Below are 26,477 nucleotides of genomic sequence, written 5' to 3'. Positions count from 1 at the left end.
TGCACAAACACATACTCAGCTGCAACAGCGTGCCACCACGCCTAACTGACAAATTTCATTACTGCATCACAGCCAACTCCAAGAGGTTCTCTTCGAAAACCCACACATTAGGATCCTAATGCAAACATTGATCTGTTTTCCAGACTGTTTGCTGAAGAGGCTGTGCTGCACTTCTGCTTGCAACCATCTGATACTGTAGAACAACTCCTAACAGGCTAACAGAGGACAAACATCAAGATGTGAGCTTCCTCTACTCTTACAAAAGATGCATTAACCTAGAAGTTAATGATAATTCAAGCGTCAATCCAGTGGCCTGCCAACATACCAGAGCCACAGCCAGAAAATGGTGGTGTGTAAAAAGACTTGCCACATCCCCACACTCCTCTGCTAAGGCATGCCAGGAGCCAAGCCTCGTGCAGAAGCAGATGTAATACATCTTAAAAAGACAGGCAACCCTCTAAAACCTTTCTAGGAGAACTGAGTCCAACAGGGATTGCTAGGTTTTAATAGTTTAAAACAGACATGCTCCAACATACACACACACTAAAATTCCAGGCTAATGTTAACCCGTCTCCTCCTGCAGCTCCATTGTCTAAACAGATGTGCACTATACCCCAACTGAATGCAAATTAATGGATTTCCTGGTACTGCAGCTTTCTGTTCCTGAGGGAGCGTTCCAACAGATGTCCAAGCCGCGCTGGCCAGTCTGTGTTCTCAGCCAGCGCAGTCCTTAGCAAAGACTGCCCACTCCTCCCTGCTTTACTTAGTGCAAGATGATGAGTTTCTTCACTGTTGTTGGAAGCTGAACCTGCCCTTCCTTCTTTCAAGATATAGCATTAATAACGTGATATACTACTACTTACTACACTTAACAGTCATGTGCTGTGTTCATAAAAGATAAGAAAAAAATCACGACAGAAGAAAAAACAAGCCAGGTTTCTGATAAGAATGCTTACATTTGAACACAGCTTCTGATTTGATCTTACCACATACATTTTGACACCAGTACTGACATGCCAGCAAAACAAACTCAGGAAATACCCTCTGGTAGCACAAAACCATACACATATCTAATCAAAACTCAATGCCCTTAATTGGTACACTGAAGGTTCAGAAACAGCTTCACTGCCACTTTAGTCACTGATCATCTCAAACGCAAAAAGCACGGGGCAGACAGCAAACACAGCTCCTTCCACACCTGGTTACTCTGAAGTGAGGAAGTATGTAGTCAGATTAGAGTTAGTCCCCTGATTTCAACAGCTAATCAGAATTTATTTCAATTGTTAGTTCAATTGTATAATCATCACAAGTGTATAATGGCTCATAGGTATTAAGCCATCTCAAAACATTTTCATTAGTCTCAATATAAGCTCTCACTACTTGGTCATGCTCAGTCCTGTAACACATTCCCTATGCACCTCAAAGACAGTTTCCAACCCCAGCAACGGAGGAAGCAGAGGTAGTAAAAAAAAATTAAAAAAATCATGCAGCTGTAGCAGCCTGATCTAGTATCAAAAGCATCAAAACATTTGTGCAAACGTACATTCTAAAACGGACATTCCTTAGTATATAAAATACTGCATGAAAACATCTCCTCATCTGAACTACGGAGCCTTGATTCTGTTCTTCCTTCTACTGCTTAAGTTTATTTTCAGCAATATTGCTGCCAACGAGTTCTTTTCCTTTAGCTGACAGATGTCACTGCTTCTTTTCTCTCAGCCCCCCCACCTTCAGCTGAAATGGTAACATGTACTGTTCTGAAGTGGCAATTTGGGATGCAATACCATGAAGCGAGAAAAGCAGAACAACTCCGGGTCACAACAGTGAAAGCAGACCAGATGGACTGAGGGAGAGTAAAAGCGTAAATACTGGGTTTGTTTTTTTTAGGTTGGGGGGACATGTTTGCTTTTGTGTGTGCGTGTAGTAGAAATTGGCAGGAGGTGGTGGGATGAAAGTCGAAAGAGAGAAAAGAAGCCTTTGAAAAGATGCCATAAAAAAAGTAAATTTTCATCTTGAGCAAGCAGCTCGCCTTCACTTTCAAAAATAAATTTATCCACATAGAAACAGTTTGGGTAGCAACTCAAACATTTCCCCACGCGGGTCTGTGATTTTACAGTGCACGCCAAAATGTTTCCAATTTTCTACCAAGCACGTTATTTTCTGCAGTTTAGCCCTACAGAAGTTAAATTGCATTTTTTTTTCCCATTTTGTTTGCTTACCCTGATATTTCAGGGAGGGAAGAGGAAAAAAAAAAATAAACAGTTACGCAAAGTGATTATGGTGGCAAACCTCCCTGCAAACACCTTGTAAGCCAGAACCAAGATACAAGGAAAGGATGCACAACATTATACCCAGGATGCAAGAAAAGTCTGCTTTCCCCCCCCCCAAAGTGTACAAGAGGATCACTCTACAGCCATCAAGCAGTGCCACAAACATTATTCTTTACTGTTCCACGCTGAGCTCTCACTGCTAAATACCATTCTGCTTAAACAATTGCTTAAACAATTTAACATAAAACGTTTGGAAAAAAGTTGCATCTCCAACCTTCATATCATGCTTAACTCAACATTTTACTGGACTTTCTATAAAAAACTCATAAAAAAAGTTTTAATAGATGAGAGAACACTATGTTTCAAGTGAAGATGCATATCAATTAGACAATTTTGGAGCAAGAACAGAGTGGACAACTGTGCAGAAGGAGAGAACCTACATCAAAATACATCTGACAAGAAGACAATGAAAAAATACTACTCAGGGAGTAGACCTAGAGCTCAAGAATTCACTAACATTGATATCAAAGAAGCTCACAACTGAAGATTTTATATGAAGAAAAAATAGGACAAGGAATTTTGTATGATCCCATTGTTTTTAACTCATATGGATTAGAAGAAAAAAAGACAAAAGGGAGAAGAAAATCTATAAGGAAAAATTCTTATGAGGTTCTTATGATTCAGATAATCCTTATGGATTAAAACCACACCAGACAATGCATTTAAGGCCATAACCACAAACTATCCTCATCTTTTAATAACAGTGTTTAGAGATTAAAAAACTGGACTAATTTTAGGATTAAGAATAGGAAGACTTCCTCCAGCTTTAGAAAAACAGAAATATTCCAGACTTTGAACAAATGAAAGAAACTGAAACTTTTACAGCTATTTACAGGCAAATTGCAGGGTAAATTATTAACATTTCCTGTCATTGCTTTAAAAGAAGATTCCCCAAGTTGCATTTTTGCACTGAAAAAGGATGTTTCGGCATGTCAGCACGATGATCAAGAGATTAGGAAGGTTATTTTTCATTATATTTTACAAGAAACTTAGGAAATAGACTGAAAGCCCCCGTCATTCTAGAAGAGATTCCCAAAAGCAGCAAAAGAAGCCTTCAAGAGTCCCTTGTGCAAACAAACCTTAACATACTTCATTCATTTAGATAAATTAAAAAACAGACATCATGGATAAATAGTTTTCTAATGGGGACACAAGTACATACCTTTTTCTTCTCATATCCTCACGTCTACCCAAACATGACATCCAACTCAAAGCCTAATATATGACATCGTCTTATGTCACTCTCAATTTTACATTTGGCATTTGACCACTGAAAGGTGTAGCTCTGGCACTTGCTAAGAAGCACGGTCTCATACTTTTTAGATCAACTTCTTTCCAGTTATGCATAAAAAGCTTTTTGTTGTTATACAGCAATCCTGCGCATGCAACTTGGTTTCAGGGAATTCTCAAAAAAGAGTGTGTCCTAAGGACACACTCTACTATTGTAACAAGAGTTAAGGAAAACTGCTTTGAACTTACTCAGAAAATATTTTTAATGAAAAAATAGAATTAACTTCAGCTTACAATTCAAGCAATCAAATTACTTAGCACTCTGTGAATAAGTTTATTACATAAAAATTGAATCTGTTAGCTCATTTCATGCATCCAGCAGATTCTTCAGACTCACTCATTGCTGTTAACCACAACTCAGCCTGTTACATCACATCTTGCAGTCTGTCCAAGAGAAAAACAAGCAGCTCTCAGCAGCAGCCCTGTCCAGTTCACAGAGGAAAGTCAAAAAGTGCTTTGTATTCAACAAGAAAGCTCTCATCAATGTGGATGCCCAACTACCATCTCTTGTCAACTTGATCATCAGTGCACTAAATGTAGTCTTTGGCAATCGTGTTAGACCTCGCACAGACAGCTGAAAATACAGTACAAGATGAAAGGAAAGATTCAAACATGTTCGTGCTCAAAATGCTCATTATATCTTACAGGAAAAGGTTCTGAAGAATAAAAGACACTTTAATTTTTAAGTACACCTGTGTAAGAAAATTAACTTACTTGAAATTCTTAGACTTTGCTGGGAATGGTAGATAATTAAACCAAAAAAGAAATTCTCAATAAATTGGGTTTCAATAAATTGCAGCTACAGGATTCTACATCCAAATTTTCCATAAAAGTCGCAACAACAGAAGACAGAGAGCTGACTCAAAATAGAAGTAGAAAGAAAGATATAAGAAAACTGTAAGTATACATTATTAAGTAAGCATATACCATATATCATAGGGAGGAAAACCCAAAGTATCTAAGCTGAACATTAAATAAAGTCTTAAGAAATATTTATTTCTTGTTGCTTTAGAACATGTTGAACCTGGGTCAAAGTATAACATTTCTTGCTACAGATTTGTTCTTGGCAAGCTTCTTGAATACATTCCAATTTACATGGCTGGACAAATGGTTGAAAATACAAGCTGCACCTCCAAAGCAGAGTATTTAATGGAATTAAGATTTCAACAGTACTCATTTGGAAACAAGAGTGCTACTGATTGTTCCATTGCTCTACTTTCTGTATTTCAGATATTTTCTTTATTATCAGAAAGGGTGAGATTGTAATTTGTTTGACATCTAATTTGAATGAAAGACAGCAAAGCATTTGAACATACATCTTGTACCTCCTGTATATATCTTGTTTATAAACATTGGTATTTACCAACCATTGATACCGTTAGATAAGCACTTCCACTGAAATGAAAGTTGCTACTTACAAAGAGAAATAAGAAACAACAGCACTGCAAAAAAAAATTGGGTTTACATCTAAAGGCAATCAATCCCATCCTAGCTGATGAGTTACTACAGTGTTACTGAGTCAGCAGCAGCACCAGAGCTACAGAGCTGGTATTTTTGTTAAACTGTAACAACCTCATGCCACTAGAACAGCATTCCCACTACCAAAATGCTTAGAGGGAGCTCTCTGCACACTCAAAAAGCCCAATTAGAAACCTGCTCTAAAGGTCTGTCTTGTGTGACTGCAACAGTAGGACTTGAAAGCAATGCTGGTCCTGTGGTTTTGGAGGACAAAACACCTGAGGGGAATCGAGTCACTGGGTAAATGCTAAATGGAGCATCAGACAAAATCTTCACTACATATGCAGTTCTCATCTGTCCAGCCAGTTATGGATAGTAATGACACAGTCCTTTAAAACAGAAGGATTTATCCCTGCAGACAATTCTCACAATCTGCTATGAATGATACAGCCACAACCACAGAAGTATTTTCAAAGGAAAGCCAGCAGCACCGCACTAAGCACGGCACCATTCTCACTTGCTACATGGAATATTATAACCACGATGGATGCAGGCAGAGGGCAGTCAGCTTTTCAGTTATCTGCAAGATTTAATAAAGTATACAAGCTTCCTTTGCAAAAGTATGAGCCGTACTTAGTATACTGTAGGGCACAAAACTTACAAACTATTTTGAGTAGGTGGAAAACAGTCTCCCTTTTTCCAACATCCCTAGACAGCTGTAGAACAGCTTGTACTGGCAAACTCTGAGGAATAGCTCTACTTCAGCTGCGGCCCCTTGCAAAACTAAATGAAAAAAAAAAACCAACTAGAAATGCAGAAAAATGCCAGAAGCAGCAGCATAAGGAAAGCGAATCAGTAATATCTCTTCATTGCTCTTAAATTCTGAGGAGGAGAGAGAGGACACACACACTCCTCCCAAATCCAGGAAATAACATGAAAAAGTCCTGAGCTGATATTCTACATAACATAACAGTTCAATAATCTGCTAGTACTGAAGGACAGATGAAGAACCCAAAAAGCTCTCCTCATTCCTTATACCCTGTCATTAACAACAATGCACCTTTTTTTCAGCCTCTCTCACTCCCAAGGTCCTCTTGATAGCTCTAGTCTACTTGTACCTAAGAAAGCTTCTTTGCCTGTTGGTTCTAATCCACACTGAAGTGATGATTTGGGTAACAAACCTTCTTCAATGCCTTTATGTCCTTTGTAAATCATCTAAATTAGTGGAAACGCATTCTTTTCCAAAGAACATTTTGTTGAGGCTATACTCTCATTCGAGGTTTGGTAGCAAAAGTAGCTTCATTTTCAGTGCTGAAAGCAAACCTTTATTCCTTCTGCTGTGAAGCTCCAAAGTAAATGTTAATATCTTGGCAAATTTAATTATTTACAGCATCAAATGCTTTAATTTCAGAGCTGTCATGGATTTGCTTTCCCTTCTTGAAGGATGCAGCTAGAACTTACACAAGCTATTTCCTTGCTGAAGTTATCCTTAAATGAACCATGAAGAGAAGTCTGAAGCATGCTTTCACCAGACAGAAAATCACACCTTAGGTCTCAAAATCTCTGTTTATGTCAGCATGCAACACAACAAAACAGCAAAACAAAACGATAGGCTTTGAGGGCCTGACATTCACACCACAGGCATTTCAGCTCAGGGATGTATGGGGTGTGCATATTAACAGCGGGGGACAGTGCTGTACATTGTATCTAGTCCACCTTAATGACTAAATGCCAACAGTCTACGGACACTTCTTGCATTCCTGGAGTGTTTTAATTGAAAGGGAATCCAGTCTGTGATCTCCGAGAGTACTCTGCAATCCAAGGTGAAGTGTTATTAGCAAGGCTACAATTCACTTCAAAGAGCAGATCTCATTCAAGGCAATGTTTGGGAACATCCTGTACTATCCTCAACTACCAAACTCACCACAGAAATGGCCAAGAAATAAAACCCTATACTTCAGTTACCTGCAGTTACTCTCTCAAGTAACAAAACATCTGGAAATTTTAATGACCAAATAAGTATACAAAAAGCTATGCTTCCTTTACATGCGTTTTGGTTACAGAATGGCACAGAGGTGCAGATTTACTAAGTCAGAACATGCTTCCAACTAGAATTCAGCTTATGTTTGAATGAGCTGTAACTATATCAAACAGGGTTGCTGGAATTCCTGCAGCACAGTAACATGCTAAAGCTGTGCAGATCACACGCTATCCATTAATTCCATTGCTTTCTGAACTTATGAAGGACAAAACTAAATGACTTGTTTCACTGGAAAATTAGACTAGAAAATTAAAAGAGGCAGCAATTCTGTATTCACATTTTAGGTATAACAGGTTAAACATAAATAACATGATCCAACTGGAAAAGTAAGGCTGAGGTCTTTTAATTATGGTTAAGAATTTGAAAATACCAGCAATTTATCAACACTGCAATTTATGCAATTATGCAATGACAGATATGGGAAGGAAGTTGTAGAGAAAACAACAGTAAGAAAGAGGAACAAAAACCTGAAAACCTGAGAAAAAAATCACTATAACAAAAAGACTGATGCATTAAGTTAGTCAAGAAAGAAAACAAATGCCCCAAGTGAAAAGTTAAGGTAGAAAAACATTTCAATGCAATTCCAAGGCAGAGTTAACAAAACACATGTTAAACAGACAAGAAGGTGCTAGAAAATCATCCTGAAAAGACATGGGCTTAACAAACTGAGTGGCTGAAAACACCAGGTCACGCAAGACTGAAAAAAAAACCAACCAGATAAAGAACAGTAAATACTATTAAATCAGCATTATGATTGACATGTCAACAGATAAAAGTGAGTTTACGGGCCACAAGTAACAATTAAATTCTCATACACAAATTGGACTGTAAACATCAATAGAGGAAAACTGTCTGCCAAGGAGTTTTTGGTGTTTCCTGATATTATTAAAAGCGGCAGAGCTTTCACCCTGAGTGAGGAACAAGCAGGGTTTTTCACTCCTGAGAAAGCCGCAGCCAGTGATTAAACTTTCTGTTTCAAGATATTCCTTCAAGAAATTCTCCAGGATAACTGGAAACTCCCTCAATTACTATTCTTCAGTAATAATGCTCGTCTTATCGATATATCAACTTCACAAAAAAAAAATCTCATCTAGTCAGATCTCTATGCAAACCACCTTCCAAACACTTGTATCAGTGTACATCACAAGGATCTTGCCCATAGCATGACAGGAGGAGGCGTTTCATTATACGTACGTACATTCACATGTAGAATCAATTCTACAGCTCTCCATAGTCATTAGAAACAAAATAGAACGCTATCTTTTGCAGAAGACATTATGGCTCTGTGTTAAGATGGTACGGTGCTGGAGGCAACATCTACATCACATTAATGACTTACGTTGGTGAACATCATCAAGTGGTCAGCGCCAATTCAGAGTTCCTTTAAACTTAAATTTTGCAGAACTTTAATACTTTCACGTGTTCCAATACAGTCACTGTCTTCAAAACGTCTTAAGCACAGACTCACGTAGACAGAGATACTAAGAAATACTGTACTTCCACATATCTAACCACAAATGTCAGAAGAGGTACAACTAAATATCCTTTATAGACCTCAGCAACTTCCAGTAGTTACTCCACGTGTATTTTGAGAACAAACTCCTCTCACTGGTCTGAAAATGCATTAATAATTGTGTTTATTGATACTGAGTTTAGGCTACTAGCCAAGTGTTCTTACAAAGAATGTCAAGAAGCTTTTTTCATACTTTTAAATCTAAAGACAGTTAAAAATAATTTTGTAAGCCCAACCTTGTCCACATTTGTAGACCAGAAGTACAAAGGAAGTGAAATTTTCTACAGGAGTCGCCTGGCTGTGCTCATGCCAGAGAGAGACCAACACTATTTTCCAGTCTATGCACTACCTTCAAAGTTCATACACATTTACTTTTTCAGGCTCTCAAATTCTACTTGGATAACAAAATCTGCTTTCTGAAGGTTAGCAAACATCATAAGCTTTCATATCTTGTACCGGGACTCATCCATACTGGTATGTTTTAACAGGTGGCTGCGTAGTGAGTGTCAAACTAAGAAACACTGATTTGCATAACATCCTTTCTTCATTTTTTATATAAGCATGAACCAAGAAGCACATACTGTTAGAGAACAGAATGATTTCAGTGTGTATCAGATTTTTAAAATTTCTTTATCAAGTATGATTTAAATACCTCAGCCTTTGTTTCTTCCCCTTTGCCTCTGAACTTTAATCTCCAAAACAACAAGAAAACAGCCCACCAAATACTTGGCTTAGAGATGGATGGGATCAGCTGAAAGAGCAAGGCTTCAGTTTATAAGGTCTGCTACTCGCAAAGCTTCTGCCGTGCCTGACCAAGAGAAAAGCTTCCATCCAAGCATACCCGTGCCATTAGCCAGAGTTGCTTTCCAGCGTACCAACGTAACGCTCGCAGCATGCTTGCAGCTTGCGCTGACTGCAGTAGCTTGTTGTCATTCATGACTACAATCCAGAGGTCACTGAAGTTAAGAACAAACGGCTTGTTAGGCTCTAACATAGAGTTTGTTGCATGCTACAAAATTCACTGTGCTTCCATCACATTACAGCCTGGTTCCTTGAGGTTTTCAATTAAAACAAGATGAAAATTTGATTTTACTGCACGACAACGAAGAAAGAAACCTAGTAGGTAAGCATCTCCCCCCTGTTCAACTGACCTTTCACTCTTTGAAGGTGACAGGGAGAACTATTACATGACTTTCCTACACTTTCAAAACTAAGACAAAATCCCATGGAGCACCAGTTTCATAAAACATAAAACAAAACCCAACAAACTTACAATGGTAAATCTTATCATTTAGCTTTTGAGCAATATAACGCACTAGACATAAAACTACACAAGAAACATTTAATTTTCCACTAAAGGCTGGCCACCTCTGTGACAACTATCAACAATCAAACAGAACCATTTTTATCACTTAAGAAAAAGAAGTTTTGCAGAGAAGAAGCATTATATGTATTTTTGACAAATATGCACAACACGAGACAAGCAATTTTCACGTAAGTGCATAGACATTAAAAAACAACATACAGGACTTTTTGTAAAATGTGCTCTACAAAAGCACAGAAGCATTTAAGACTACACGGTAAGGAAAAGATCACCTCTTAGGTACCTTACCCCATTTTAGTTGAAATTTCAGGCTTTTTCAGGAATAGGGGAAAAAAGAAGGAGTTTGAAGGACAAAGGTAGGAACCAAGAATAACAAAGATCTAATATTAGCAGTGAGTGAAGGACAAATGCCTAAAAAATTTCCTGAGCAAACTGAAGTGACATTGCAAACACTGGAAGAGAATAAACATCAGAGAGATTTAAAATGGAAACCAGCAAGCTTTAGAGAAGTGTCAGCAAAAGCACTAACAAAACACTCTGCACACTAGAGCCAGCTCCAAGGAACCCACTTGCAGAGAATAAGAGCAGATAGTTTCCCCCTTTCAAAAGGGGGACCAAGAACCCCACAAGAATCTTGGCAATAATTCATTTTTAAGCTTAGCATTCCAGAACTATGACAAGTCACCCACTGAATTCAACTTACTTTAAATAAAAATGCATTCTTATTTTCCCTCCTCCACTGAACCGTTCCATACTTCAGAGGTTTTGAGTGAACACACAAGATTAAGGGACACAATACAAAACTGTATATATTTAAACAAGGGAGAGATACAAGTAGGAATAGTCAACTAACCAGCACATCACCTTCCCCTACTACACTTCAAATCTTAAAAACTGGCAGCTTGAGTGATGAGTAATGAAATGTCACCTAAAAGGGTGGAAATGATTAGGTTAAACAATACCCAGGTTGATCCTACCACCTACCATCTGTTAGTGATAATGCTATTTGTAGCTGTATGCATGCTGAAGCACTACTGGAGAATGTGTGACTGCCTAAAAAAAAATCCCAACAAAATTGTGAAGAGTCCTAATTTCATTAATCACTTTTGAAAAAGTCAAGTTGCAATTCATGTATATGTGTCTGTGGCTAGAAAGTTTACTTGTAGATACCTAAATGTATCAAACAGTACAAACAATATAGCCTGTAGAACATAAGAGGGGAGGAAAGTCCTTTGCTTGGATTTTAGTTTATCATAGAGGTTAAGGAATCCCACAGAAATCCTTTGGTTAATGCCAAGTACTGTCCCTGACAGTTTTTACCATTTACCTCTTTAGCCCACATCATCAGGACTTCTTATAATTAACCAAGAACAATAAGGCAAGTTCTATAAAAACTTCCTTTAATTATGGCAACTGTCAACAGAGCAAAAGTTAGGAGTGTTAAAGAAATCTCAACAGATACGGGAAGAGGCACCAATGAGATTTCTGAATACATCCAAAAGCACAATTCCCACTGCACCTAATGAGACTCCGAAGGTGTCTGAACACCTTCTAGAAATCAGCCTCTCAGGATATGTCTGAGAATACTTTGCACCTGTAGCTCTCTCATCAACATCTTCTTGGCATTGTGGGCTTTTAGCACCTCTAAAAATGCTGACACATTAAGTCACTTCTGATTATCTCCATCTCCATCTGTGCGCTCTTATTCTTGTATAAAAGTATCGCATCTCCGTTTATAATTTAAACCACAAGCCTGGACCTAGGGCTCACACACAGAGACAGGAATACTAACAGCAATTTATAGAAGAGTAGGAGTGAGGCCTGAATTTTCCAGCAGCAGCTTTTTCTTTCTTCTTTCCAGAAGGACTTTTCTGTCTTTTCAATACTAAAAAAAAAAATCTGAGACTTTCTTTATGATTTGGAATATTATACTTGCTACAGTGACAAAGTCAACCTAAATCACAGGTGTTGCTCAAGTATACACAAGAAAAGAAAGATTTCTGTGGGATTGAGAACTAAAACTGAAATCTCATATTTTCACCTACTTCTTGTTGTCTACCTAAATACAGGATAAACCACGTTTTAAGTTTTACATATGCCTTATTGTCCTCATAACAAGAAATTATAGTTTACTGCTATGTTGTTTATATTGTAGTGGTTTTCTAGCTGAATTCAGATGTTTTTGCAGTCATACACTATATACTTAAGTTACGAACTCAAACACATTCATAGCATATACAATATATACATTTGAATGCAGACAAATGTAAGAGCAGTTCTAATACTGAATAACATTCCAAATGGAAAATAATTTCAGGACAAAGGAAATACATACATGACAAAAGTCAAGGGAAGTCATTTTCCATGCCATGTTTTTTGAGACAGCACTCCTTAATTTTGATATTCAGGAAAATTCAATCAGTTTAAGGACGAGTTATGCCCAGAAAAAAAAAAAAAAGGATATATTTAGTAATTTTTTTTTCTTTGGCATCATCTTCAGGACACTCACAGTAACAGATGGAATAAAAGTTGTGGCTCACAGGTAGGCCAGACTGAACCTGTAGGACAGTATTCATTTAAACCACAGTCAGACTGGTCAGAATACTTCAATGGTGCTGCAAATCTCTGCCACCAGTTAGCTCAGCTAAAGTTTGTCTGGGTTGGTCACTCAAACCTGAAGCTCTAACAGTGCTATAACTTCCTCAAGTTTGGCAGACTCTAAGTGAATTCAGTAACATACATCATTGCCAGGACTTCTTTACCAAAATGCTAGTAAGCTGCCCCTGCAGGGGAACTTGCTGCTGTTTTACAAAGTTAATGTTATCGAGAAACGTGGCCTTCCTGAAAACACAACAAGATTGATAATGATCTTGCAGGAGTTGCACCAGGCATAGACTACTATTCTGTTCTTTTGAAACTCATTAGCATTGCACAGCTGATGCCACACAATGACAGTGACAGCCTCAAGGGATCTGATGAACTGTGCAGGTTGCAGTGAAGGTAAGAAGAAAAAGATTCAAGGACAAACTTTAAAAAGAAAACATAAAACATGTTCTGCTTTGTAAACGGAAGCAGCTTTTGTTAACAGTGGAAGCAGGAGAATGTTTTCTTCTCCTGGTAAGTTCTCTGGCAGGCTTACCGTGGAGAGCTCAATGCATGTCACAGTGAGCTTCAGCAGAAGCTGTGCAAAGATCAGCTCCTAATTACGTGAAGAGGATACAGCACCCTCAGTACTCAGATACGAGTTCTAGCCTGTATATCACGATTGAGTGTCAGCTAGCAATAAGCTGCTGGTAAATAACTGAAGTACTCCTATCCCTTATTGCCACCAGCCCCGAACACAGCTGTCACAGCCCTAGGGGAAGCACCAGCAGTCAGAGCTGGTGGATGCCTTCCTCTGAGCGACAACCAACATGCTGTGGCCACTCTTACTCTTCTGGTTTCTGAACCAGTAGAACGGTCTCCTATAACCCAGTTACATGAATGTCACCCTCAACTCTTCCTGTGCATTCCACCAGAGGACAGAAAACAGAATGAGAAAGCTATCTAGAGGCACAAAATCTTATTTTGAAGTTATATAGTTTTATTGTTGGATTACTTACACAGAATTATGGATATACACAGTTGATTTCTAGAGCATTAAGTATGAATCTATTATTTTTCCCATATTCCATGTGATCTTGAATACGGGAGAATTATTAATGTTCAGTGTTCAGGGATAGGAAGAAAAAAGAAGGCATATAACTGGTATCAAGTAACAAACTCAGTCCAACATAGAAGGTGGTCTAAGGAAAAGAATTACACTGTTAAAAAAGCAAATCACAGCATCGAGCAATTTAAGAAGGACTAATTTCCATCATTCAGAAATCCAGCTTAATGATGCTTCTCAACTTAAAGTGCATTTGACTACAGTACTGAGAAAATAAAGATGACTATAAAAATCATCTCCACTCACACATTTTCTTTTTTAGTTAAGTAATGAAAATAGCAGACTGTTTCATTTAGGAAAATAAAAACATAATATACTGAGTAATTACACAGCTAACTCTTGAGAAGAAAAACCTACCACCGAAGTGGTGGCAGTTTAGGCTCACTTTATACAAAATCATTAGCAACATATTTTCTTGTAGTGTTTGAAGTATGACCCAAGAGCAGGAGCTCTCTTTTTACATTTTGTTTTCAGCATTGTACTTGATATGTACATCATCTTAAATTCCTGCTGCGATGCCTGCTTATGACTAATTGTTACATCATTGCAAAGTGACCAAGCAAGTCTTCAAATTTTTTTTATTAAATTGGGAATAATAATAAAAATAACTCTTTTCAACTTCCTTACAGCTAATTCACTTGGATGAACAAAGTGCTTCTTACCACAAAAACTGCACTTCCTTTCAAACACCTGCTAAGCGGTAATTTATGGAACAGAAAGATCATTTTTTGACAGTGTAGGAGTCAGTATCTGGTCTTTAAAACAGCAATTGGCATTTCTCTTCTTGCACCTCTTAAGTACCTAATGGCCTTGGTCTACTTACACATCGAACCACCTAAAATTCATTAGGCAAATCCCACACAACACACAGGCAGTACATCAAATTAAGCATAACGAGGATCCGTGCTCTGATTTCAGATTTGGATCACATGTTTTTGTCCCCTGCTGCAATGATTACATTGGGCTTTAAAGGAGATTAGTTTAATTATTTTAGGAGTAAGGCCATCAAACAATTCATACAAATGCAACAAGATTCGTAATGGCACTCACAAACATAGTGGTGTGTACTGAATGTACAACAAGCACTGGATGCTCTTCATGATACCTTTTGAAGTAGGAAAGCCCTGGCTATTTCCACTCACACTTTCCCATCTTTTCAATTCACTTTAACATCTTCAAGTGTCAACAACAGTTGCCAACAAAAATTCTAAGCAAATCAGATCCATTCCTGGCATAAATCTGCAGTTTTAGCATTGCACTAACCTGCTAATCAGCTTTTTTAAGGGCTATGTCATTTCATTCCACTCAGGAAAGATCTTGTTACAAGGGTGGACTCCATGGACAGACAACTTCGATCCCATTCCAACTATAACTGACATTTGCAACTGTTACCTGTGAGTCAGTACCTCTGTGAGCTTGGTAAGTCCGGCACTTTCAGCAGCTCCTTTGAACTTTGAACACACCCTGTCTCAATGCCACACTGTATACCTTCTCTCTTTGCCTTCACCCAGCAGGTCTGATGGGTTTGGCATCTGCACTGAACAAAAACCAGAACTATCCTTACAATGTCACCTACCTTCTCACTTAGCAATTATTCTCTTTCCATGTGAACACTGCCAGTTTAACCAGGTAATTAAAGAGCAGAAAGCTGAAGTTCTTTGCAATTTATGCAACGTTCAGAACAGCTGCATACAGATAATTAAATAAGCCTGCAAAATTTCCACAACTTCAGCTTATTCAGCTTTAGAAGAATTTCATAATTTAATCAAATTCTGCAAAGACTTAATTTTTTTTTTTTTAAACTGTGGAAGCAAATAAAAATGAGTAACATTCAGAAACTGGAGAGGAAAAAGAAGACAAAGAAGTAAAAAACGAAGGAAAGATGATTGTTAAGACAGTTCTGAAGGAAGCACAGAAAGCTTCAGTGAGAAGTGTTTCATACACCCAAACATCTGTTTGATGAGTGGTAGCTGAATCAGTTTCTTCCCTGAAAGCACCATAAATAACTCTGAGAAGTATAGATGGCAAAAGCAGGAGGGGGAGATAAGAGCTACACTGTGTTGCAGAAATGCAGAAATTGTCTTGACTTGTGTGGGAGACCTCTTGAGAGTTAGCTGCTCTCTTTCACCAGTAACACTGCCCACAGAACTGCAGCCTTCTCTGCTGTGAGGAGACAAGAGCTTGATTATAACTGTGTGCTAAGAAGCAGGGAAGTCTTGCAAGGCACGACATCGCCCAGATGAGCATGACAGTCTCCTACCCCCCTTCCTTTCTTTTCAATCCCACATTAGCAATGAAATGAAGAACTCACCAAACCACCGTGGGAGTCTTCTGTGTAACGACACTAGAAGAGGTTTTAGTGTACAAAGGATATGCTACAAGGGCTAAGAGGCAGTAAAGTGGAGATGGTGGTAGTTGGAGATCAACTAAATCAAGATGAATCAATGTTTCCCCTTTCACTAAAGAGGGTGGAACTTAGTTACATTAGCAAGCCAAACTGGCAACAAAACCCCACTGTTTAATTGGAACCAACAATTTCAAATTACATTATGACAAAAATAACATCAAACAGGTGTTTAATATACTTTAATTATCTTTTAACAACTTAAGACAGTAAAAAAGCAGGACATGGTCAGCAACAGCTTCTGCCATAAAATTCAAGCTCAAAAGTAGCTCACAGTAGGAACCTTAGCTGTAGTCAATCCTGAAAGTCTTGCTCACATTCTTAGCTCTAACCTAGCAATCCTTCACATAAAGGTCATGCTGCCTCAACTTAACTGCAGTACTCTCACTTCCCCAACTGCATGCAAGACTCTACATATGGTAGAACACATATTCAATTGGAAGCAATGGCATTCCGTAAAATCTTCAAGTTGGGTCCGGTCTCCATGAGTAACACATTGAGTTCTAACTGGGAGACCAACAACACACTGAATTAGAATATTCTCAGTACAGCAGAGTACTATTCATACACACTATACTTCCAGTCCAAATCCTCATTTCTCCACTCACTGTGGCCTCCCTTCCTATCAAGGCATACAACCAAATGGAAACAAAACAGCCACAAGACATCTAAGATGCAATGGCCTTTATTTTCCTGCTTCTTCACTCTTTTTACAATGTTTCATAAAAAAATTCACAAAAGTGGCTTCATAGACAAGTCTGGGAGCATTCTGGATTCAATCTGTAGAAACCAGTGACAAAATGCTTCACACACTTACCTACCACACACAGACACACAAAGCAGGTGACTATCTCACACTAAGTATAGAATTAAAGAAGAAAGTTTTTTCTGCCATAGGTTACAAGTATATGGAAGCAACTGCTAACAAGGAGAAAACATCTGGACGACAGTGTTTATCTAGCAAATAGAACTTTGAATTTGCATGTTAGTTTATCTATACTATGGCTATTATGCAAACCTACAAGGCAACATGAGAAAAATCCAGGAGGAAAAGCTCAAAACACCTTCAAGGGCAATACGCGTGCAATGCTTCTCCAGACCTCCCCAGCAGTATGTGCAAGATTAACAACTTAAATGGAAGATTTTCCTTCTGTTCAGGCATAAAACAAAAATATCACTCTTTAAACACACGCACACAGAGAATCATCATCTAGATGAGTGCACCACAGCACAAGACACGCTGAAATAGGCAATCAGTCCTTTGCTTTTTCTGTACACTTTCAATTTGTCATCATAAAGCAAAACAAGAAGAATATAAGGTCTTGTCAGTTTTCAGATGAAAATCCTATTCCTAAACAGGATTAGCTGGTAGCCTAAAAATATCACCCAGTAATCTCCAAAATTCACAAGCTCATGTACCCCACAAAGTCCTATACCAATCACTAACTAAAAGAAATTAGGTCAGAATTCAAGTCACACTGGAGCATCAATCTTCTTATTTCAGAACTGTCACATTTTAAATCTTTCATACAGCCTCCACATAAATATTAAAAACAGATCTTTCTTCAAACAGAGACTAATTAAAAGTGACATTCCAGTCTAATTTTACACTTAAAAAAACCCACAAGAACAAAACCACAACAATATAAAAAGAAGTTTATCTTCAGTCACTTAAGACACACATCTCTAAATGTATATAAACATCCCTGCCAACCACCCAACCAACAGATATCTACCAGTCTGCTTTAGGGTTTCACTAAAATGAGCTGGGGTTGAGTGGCAGTACTTTTCACACTGCTATTTCTTTCTTGACCAAATTCCATGCTTCACTAATTTCTAGCAGATTGCCATACCTCACCCTCATCAATCCCACTAGCACCAGAGAAGCTACTCCCATTTTAATTCTGCATATCTGTAGTCTCATCCCACAGCTGAGCTGAACTCTGGAGCTTGAAAGGCATATTATGAGGTTTGATTCTTCCACTGGACTGCTATTCCTATATGTTCCATACCTACTTAACTACATATAGAATATAACAAACAACACATAATAATCCCTAATCTTTGAAATCTATTCATATAAAGCCATACAAAAACCATTGATAGATGTAGGTCTGTCACAACTAGAGCTCATGCTACTGTACATATCAAGATATTTGCCTCACAAATCTACTAATGTAAATCAGAACTTTCAGCCCCTAAGACTTTTATTCAGCTTAATTGACATTTACCAACAACACAGACCTTGTAAAAAATCTTCAAGTGTCACAAAAACACATTATTATCACAACCTGCTACTTTAAAGTATCGAGATCTTTTATTACCTTATCAATTGGTCAAGTGACTGACGCAAACTTTTTCTGTACTGTTTCTAGTTTCCATTCCACAATGTCAACAGTCTTCCGAGATGCAGATTACAGGATCTCACCTAAACATAAAGTATTTGAATATTATAATTTGCATCTGGAAATTATTAGCTGCTCTATTAAAGAAGTGGCTACTTCAGCTTACACTAATATGCTCCAGATCTTGACTGACTGTCTTTTACTCAAAGAACACAGATTCAGTGAAAGCATGTCATTGGTACTGGGTTCTCAGAATCACTGACAATTTATAATTTTAATTATTTTTACTGCGGTATTTATTGCTTTTCAACCTGGCACAGGATATCAACTCACACTGCTGAGAAGCAGAAGCAGGCAGTAGATATGAGCAGAACGAAGCTCCAACTACAGCTTTTAGATATAGGCTTGCCTCTTTCCTTAATGAAAAGCAGCAAGCTCTCCAAGTCCTGACATCTTCAACTATAAAATTCACACATTATCTGCAAACCTGTCACCAAAACCAAACCAACTGGATAACTAATGACAGCAAGACACTTATTTTGAGTCATTTTACAGTGACATTTATGAGCCATAATGTGCTATATGAATCAGTTGTATAAACCTACTTAACACATAATGAACTAGAGGGCAAAACAAGTGACTTGATTGCTAATGAAATGATAGTTTAATTTTTTGCCATACAAAATTTATTATTAAATATCATCATTTTTGACTTACTATGTAAGAAGTTTCTATGCCCCCTGGCTGACTTACAGTAACAATCACAAGTCTATGGACTGGCAATTCCTTTGAGATTGGACACCTGTTGACTTCCACTTGAGAATATACAGGGAATAAAATGAGAAAAGCCAAAGAAAACCTTCACTCCTCAACACAGATCCACAAAAACCACCTACCCAATGATTTAACCATTAGCTACTGCCACCTTTGCTAGGAGACACAAGCTCCCCTCACTCATACGTTCCAGAAACTGAAGAGCATTGTCAGCATAACCTAGAAGATGAACATATACTCCGCAAACACTAGGTGAAACTGGATCAAGAGAAATTGAAGTACTTTCTCAGGAGCCCCCTACTCACAGGCAGATAGCATCACACATGAGCATGCTGGCAGAACAATTCTCCATATTCATGTAGCAGACAACACATAAAAATCTGAGTTATCTTCCTACCAAAATCTAGTAGAGCTGCATAAAAAAACAACAAGCAAAAAGCGTTGCTGTGAAGGTACCATAATAGAGTCATGTGCTCCCTTCTGATTGGATACCATAGATATGAAGAGAGAATGCAAATGGCAAAACCAGCCAACATGGCCTCATCTTGCAGGCAGAGCACAAAAAGAAGAACTGCAACAGCCCCAACTCACACAGCCTATCACAGAAAACAGACATGAGGATTTCTTCCTGGCAAGATGGTCTGACTAATAAGTTTCCCAGGACAGTTAGCAAAGCAGCTATTGTGCTACCACAGCTCTGAAGAAAACACCCACTTCACCTTTCACTTCTCTTCAAAACTTAAACAAATTCAACAGAAAGAGTTAAACTTCTCTCTTCCCATCTTCTCTCCCCATCTCCCCTGGGGCCACAAATTAATCATAGAAGCTCAGGAGCTTTAAAAGCCATCAACAAGAGAAGGGCAGGAATACAATTAAATAAACCCAGCAACCTAAAATTGCAGGCAGGGAATTGAATACAGTGTTCCAGCACTGACTTCAGTATAAGGAAGTTTGCAAGAGCATCATGTTACAATTCAAGCCTAAAAAGCAAGTTTCTTTAAGTGCATATATTGAAACTTTTACTTCCTAATGCAGGCAAGAAAACAGCCCAAAGCAGCAGCTGAAATGCAATTGTTCTGGTAATCATCTAACCTTTATCAACTGTTAAAAGCTTGACTTGAGCCATTTATTCTTCTTTAATGCTTTTTTACCTTTATAAGCAATGTCTAAAACATCACCTTGTCAGTTCAACTCAATATTAGAAAATAAGGGGATGATTTTTTTTTTTTTTAAACAGAGTTCCTTTAAGTTCTAGAACAGCGCAGACTGTGATCCTAGAGGTGGAACTTATGACTTTACCCCTGAAGAAAGTACTGCCAGTGACACAACAACTGAGAGGAACAGCCCTAAACAAGCCCAACAAATAAGATATAACTACTGAAGAAGCGTTATGAATCAAAATCTTGCTACTAACACTAGTGTCAGAAATAACTTCTGACACAGAATTCATAGAACTTAATCAGACCTTCAATACTCTAACAGCTTTTTGATTGACAAAATTTGAACCAAAAATGTATTGTTTCTATAAACTACCGATGTTCCTTAATAAATTCAGGCAAGTCAACTTATAAAGACCGGATAATCAATAACGTATCAGTATACTGTGAATTTCTAAACCTGAAGATAGATTAACAGAGGTGTAACAGCTCCACTTCTAAGAAAAACACTGCAAGTCACAGCTAAGTCTTCTTTCTAATCACCAATATGCACCTCCCTTAATTCCAGGAAATGAGGATTCCAAACTGAACTGAGGGGTGAAAAAACCTGTACATGATTATTTTTCCATCAAGGGCAGAAGCATCAAGAGATCTAAAAAGAGCTGAGGCGACTGAACATTTCAGAGAAGGACCTTCAAGGCACATTCAAAAAAAATCCACTTAAAATTCAGAAGTCAATGGGAGCTGCTTAAAAAAAAAAAAACAACTACAAACAAACCAAGAAAACTAACAGGGCAATTACAGAGGAAAAGTACATACACATAAGGGAATAAGAAGGGACAGAACATGAAAATATTTGGTAAATATCAAGATCTTAAGATTTAAATTGGAAAATACATTTCCTCCATCCTCCTCATTCAGCTAATGAACTGTAATGTATTTTACATCCTTGTAGTACTGCTCTTTCAGAGCAACAGATTAAAACGTGAGCCTCAGCAGCAGGAGTATATTCTGTGGGCCAGGACCTTCTGTAGGGGAACAGCAGTTGATGATCACTTCTCAAAACAAAAAAAAAAAGAATCTTTTTTTTGTAACTAACTAGGATTTACCAAATACATAATCTATTACCAGATATTTATTCCAATATAGTTGGCAGAAAGTTAAAGTCAGCAGGTAGTTTTGCTATCCTCAGAATTAAAATCCAAGGTGTGGGAGGGAAAAAAAAAAAAAAAGCTTTTTTGTAACTAAAAAACAGTGACGTTCCTTCTACGCATTTCTTTAAAGCTCATCATAGTCACAACAGAATTTCATATTACCTAGGTTAAAATCTGATTAATTGTAAATAAAGATGATGACTGCTTACATCTGAGCCGAAATTGTACTCTGGAAATGAGTATGCATGCACCATCTGGCACACAATAACTATAGAAATTAAAAATGCATTTCTGTGGCCTGACTTCAACAATTTCTACTGATACAGTAATACTTGATCTTCTTAGGGAACATAATCTAAATTCATGCTGCTAAATGATCACAGGACCATCCACTGTATGGCGTAAGCAGTTCATTAATCTGGAATCTTAAAAAAAAACCAAAAAAACAACTTGCTTGTTCCCTAGTAATAATGGAAACAGTTTCTGTAGTTTTACGTCATGTCATTAAATTTAATCCACAATCAAGGCAAGTTAATTTCACACCTGCTGAGAGATATCCTGATGGATGCCACCACAGCAGGTCATTAATTTTCTTTCCTTGTGATTAATTTCACACCACACACTGGACACAGTCTTTTGAGTAACGATGTCTGAGTGCAACCTTAATCCTTGTAAAGGGCTAAAGCGTTTTTTGACGGCATGCCAAAACACAAAGAGCCCAGATGTGACACAAGCAAAAGGAAGCATCAGTAGGCTTGGCACTGGACTCAGACATGCTGTAGTGTGGCAGCTCTACATTCTAGTGTAGAAGTGCATTCTTTGGAGAATAGCCTCAAAACAAAAGTGCTGGATATGCCTTACTTCTGGGGTGGTTTTAAACAAGCATTCTGCAGCATCAAGATTGAGATTACAGTAACAGTACTGAAACAACTGAGAAGGTAGCCTTTTCTGCCACAGAAACCTCTCACTGCTCAGTTATTGCCTTTATACATAACAAGGTATAAGTTTTACCAAGGCTACCACGTCCTCTGTTTTCAAATGAAAGTTTGCACAGGGCAAAGAAAGATGAAGTAAAAGGTAACATTCACAGATCACTACAGCAAAGCCTGCTACCATCAGAGCAGCAAGAGGAAGCTGCAGGACACTGCACAGCTCCACAACCACTGAGTACAGATGGGAGAGGCCCCGAGCTCACACCACAGCCTCCGGGTGCAGGAGGCAGCAGAGCTTAGCAGGCAGCTCCACACTGAGCCCTGTACTGCTCTCACCTCCCGCTCCTTGTCTGCTCCTCCAAGCCGCTTGCTCTCGCACCCTGCTTCGTGCTAGATGTGCCAAATCAACAGATCCCTTGATGAGCTGTTCAGATTGTGAAAACAAAAGAAGCCTTTTTATTATAATAGCTTTCTGCTTGTTTTGCAAATCAAGCTGTCTACCAGATGGGTCAGGTGCGTATCACAGCCAGTGAAAACAAAAAGGAGGAATTGTATCTTTCGGTATTAAAGAGCTGTTCAGCTTAGCCCTTCTTCCTCCTTGGGGGAATGACTCAAACCAGTGGCTCCAAAGCCTCATACTCTGTACTGTCCTTCCCAACCTTAAATCAGTCTGTGCTTTTACCTCTTATTTCTCCTCTCCTCACGGTCCCCAGTATTCTGCACCACAGTGAATATTAAGGAAGCGTTACTGCTCACAACTCAAAGCTTTATACGTTCTGTTCTTACATCATAATAGTGTTTCCCAGTACAGTACGAGAAACTTCTTAATCTCCTCCTGATCATGACAGAGAACAGTTTAGAAAACAAGCAAATATACTCATGTGCCTACCACCAGCCATTTTTTGGCAACTGAAGCTATCACAGTGAAGCTGAAATAGAGGAGAGAGAGAGGAGAAAAATGATTATAGAATCTGATGAATGAAAATCACATGGAACACACGCTTTAGCATGCCCTGCTCGGATTTCTGAATGTGACATGCTGAGGCCAGGCAGACACAATCTCTGCCAGATCAATCTGTGCCAGCAGAAATGCTACTACTCTCCAAGCAGAAGTCATTGCCTCCTCACATCTGCCCAAGGAATTAACTTGAATGGGCACTGCCTATACAATTCAGCCAAAATAAGTTGGATAAGAAGCAATTTGCTATTTAAACTGCAAAACTTGTCTGTCTGTTTTGATTAGAATAGCTCAGAGAGAACAAACTGGCCCCTCAGTCAAGATGGCAAAAATATTTCCTATTATCACTCTGTTGTCCAATTTGGGTTCAGCATACAGACAGTGAGGTGGGATCACCTCACCGTCAACTGCGTGACCAAAGGTTCTGGATAAAGCTTGAAGAGATAAATGCTTATTTGATGTGCATTACAATGGTTACCTGTTTGTTGGCCAACACGCTTTTCTCAGCATGAACTGAAAACTTTTACTGTCAACTCCTATAAAAAAAAATATATAAGTATAGAATGAATTAGGAGCTGGATTAACAGGATTTAGTTGCAAATTGGAAAGTCAAAGTAAATTACTCAATAATTAGAACTTGCAAGCTCGTCTTCTTGGGCAAAACTCCCATGGCTGGCAACTGATTATGCCAAATCTGATAGTCACGAGTACCAAAGGAACAGCTACAGTCTGAATGCTATTTGAAGCAGTATGTACCTATTCCTCATCACTGCTTGGTTTTCATTATGAATGGGAAAGTGAACATTTTGGCCCTTTCTCCAATTAACTAAAACAGTATATAAAGACTAAGAAATAATCAGATTTTTGGTGTCTGCATTTCCAGACATCTAAAGGACACCTAGGTACATTTTCCTTTTACCTCTTAGTTCTAAAGGACTGCTGAAGAAGCCATTCTCTTCCCATTTAAAATCACTCTAGCTGCTATCTCTCAGGGCTCCTTCTCCTACAGAGACGTGCCATTGCTCTCCTCAGTCTCTTCTTTAGACTCTTCTAGCTGGTGCTTGAGAAAGAATGCATCAACGAAAAATCCTCAGCAAAGCCACAAATCATGGCCCTCAAACCTGGTCAGCTTTCTCACCTCTGCAGAAATAATAAAAATTGAAGTGCAAAGATTAATGTTTACAAAGTCCTTTTAATTTTTTATAGCACTTTGTATACCAAAACCGAAGTGTAATAAAGAATTAATTTTAAATTGCTATGCGTATTTTACTACTAATGTCATTGTATGTCAGGCAGAGTCTCTGAAGGTAGATCTCAAACTAGTACTAACCACTGAAGCAACTTGATGGAGAAGAAAGCGGACAAGCGATATATTTAGCTTCATCCTATCTTTGTCCCCAGAGGAAAGCGTTCTTCCTTATGTGAGAAGGGAAGGAGAAAAAAAAACATTTATTTGGTACATTAAAAAAAAAAAAAAAGCCTAGAAAATGAAAGCATATTTTCCCCAACACTGACGACCACTTTAAACAGTCTCATACAACTACAAAATGATATTATATTTGCCTTGGATTTAAGCTTGCGTTTTCCAGTCTGACCACATCAGAGGGTTATTTTCTTCTCATACCCAGCACAGTTTTCAGAATTTTTCAGTTCAAGTAATTCTGCTTTTCAAATCATTCTAAAACAACTGAAACAAATCTGGTAGGGGAATCTTGCAGATTATATAATCCTTGTATGTTTTGTATCTCTTGCCCTGCTCTTCAATTCTCACCAGACCAGGAGCTCCACCATGCAGGCTCCTTGACACGTTCCCAGCTACACAAATCAAGCTTTTCTCCCTCCAGTGCTCAGAACACAATTCAGTTCTTAGAAAACACTTTTATAAAACTAAATCATTGTTATCAAATGAAATTGCTTTCCAAAAACTAGCAAGAGTGGATCCACTGTACTAAGCACTCTCTACAAGGGCACAAAAGATTTAAACATTACCAAATCTCTTTGCTGCTGCAACAGGAACCACTTATGGTTCCTGTTATTATGAACAGGTGATGTTCATAGTTATATGGATGAAAGAGGAGGTAAAAAAAACCAAGCCTCTGCTAGCAAAAAATCTTGTAGCATACCAGCTAAGAGACTTCACAGACTACACAGGGATGAATATAATTTGAAAATGTCACAATTGTATAACAGAGCATCCATACTTTGTCAAATATAATCTGAGTCACAGGGACAAGATCTAGATGGCTGTTAAGTCAGACTTCCACAGTCCATTCAAAAACACTAGTTTAGTAATCAGTTTAGTTCTCTAGTGTATCAGCAATACTAAGGCACTATAACTAATGTCAGTTTAAGCATCAAGGCCTCACACTTCTCTACCTTGATGAAAAAAAAAAAAGGTCTTAAAAATATCTCCAGTTATGACAATTGGTGGTCTTGGCTACAACCTAGATAGTATCTTTCCACTGTAGTTGCATGCTAAATTCTTGGAAACATCAACCTGTCCTACTGTAGTGACATGACATGTCCTGCAGTTAACCACTATACATAGTCCTAAATTATATGGTTTCCAGAAGCAAACAGGAAATTCAACAGGCAATACTGTTTCTCTCTAATATGGTCACAGTGAAAAAAAAAAGAAGCACACGTACCTTGAGCTCACAAGGGAAAGTTAGGAGACTTCAGGACAGATACAGCGATAGAAGGCTTGCCTCAAGAGGAACTTCCATTAGTAGCAAGGACAACATTTATTTGCCATATATCATATGATGTACCTCAAGTTTAATTAGATAAAGAGCTCTTAAAGACACCTAGTATTAAAGGTGCAAACCAGCAGTTAATGTAAATGCGCATATAAGGCTGCCAAAAAGATCATCTACAGCTCTGAATTAAATTTAAATGGTCTTGAAACAGTACTGTAGCACTGGCAGAGGGGAAAAGAAATGCCACTATAGTGACACTACCTCAGCCAAGTGGATTTCTATACTGGTTAGTCAGAACTAGTGAAGAGAAAAAGGCAGAGACACAGAATGACAGATTTTCTAGTATTATGAAAATACCCGTTCCTTTTTACTCACTAAGGAAATGTGCT

General features: G+C 38.2%; 1 protein-coding gene across 1 annotated transcript in view; it reads right to left on the bottom strand.

Moving 5' to 3' along the window:
- The window catches only part of MGAT5 (mannosyl (alpha-1,6-)-glycoprotein beta-1,6-N-acetyl-glucosaminyltransferase), a 102,943-nt gene extending 78,620 nt beyond the window's left edge, over positions 1-24,323 (bottom strand). Inside the window, exons 1-4 of the mRNA XM_021397944.1 lie at positions 24,309-24,323; positions 23,868-23,925; positions 22,768-22,855; positions 18,394-18,497 (exon numbers count right to left, since the gene is read on the bottom strand). The gene's annotated coding sequence lies outside the window, so the exon portion shown is untranslated. The remainder of the gene's footprint in view (positions 1-18,393; positions 18,498-22,767; positions 22,856-23,867; positions 23,926-24,308) is intronic.

This window comes from Numida meleagris, chromosome 5 (assembly GCF_002078875.1).
Source record: "Numida meleagris isolate 19003 breed g44 Domestic line chromosome 5, NumMel1.0, whole genome shotgun sequence".
In the NCBI taxonomy this organism is placed as follows: domain Eukaryota; kingdom Metazoa; phylum Chordata; class Aves; order Galliformes; family Numididae; genus Numida; species Numida meleagris.
This window is presented reverse-complemented; position numbering and strand designations above follow the sequence as displayed.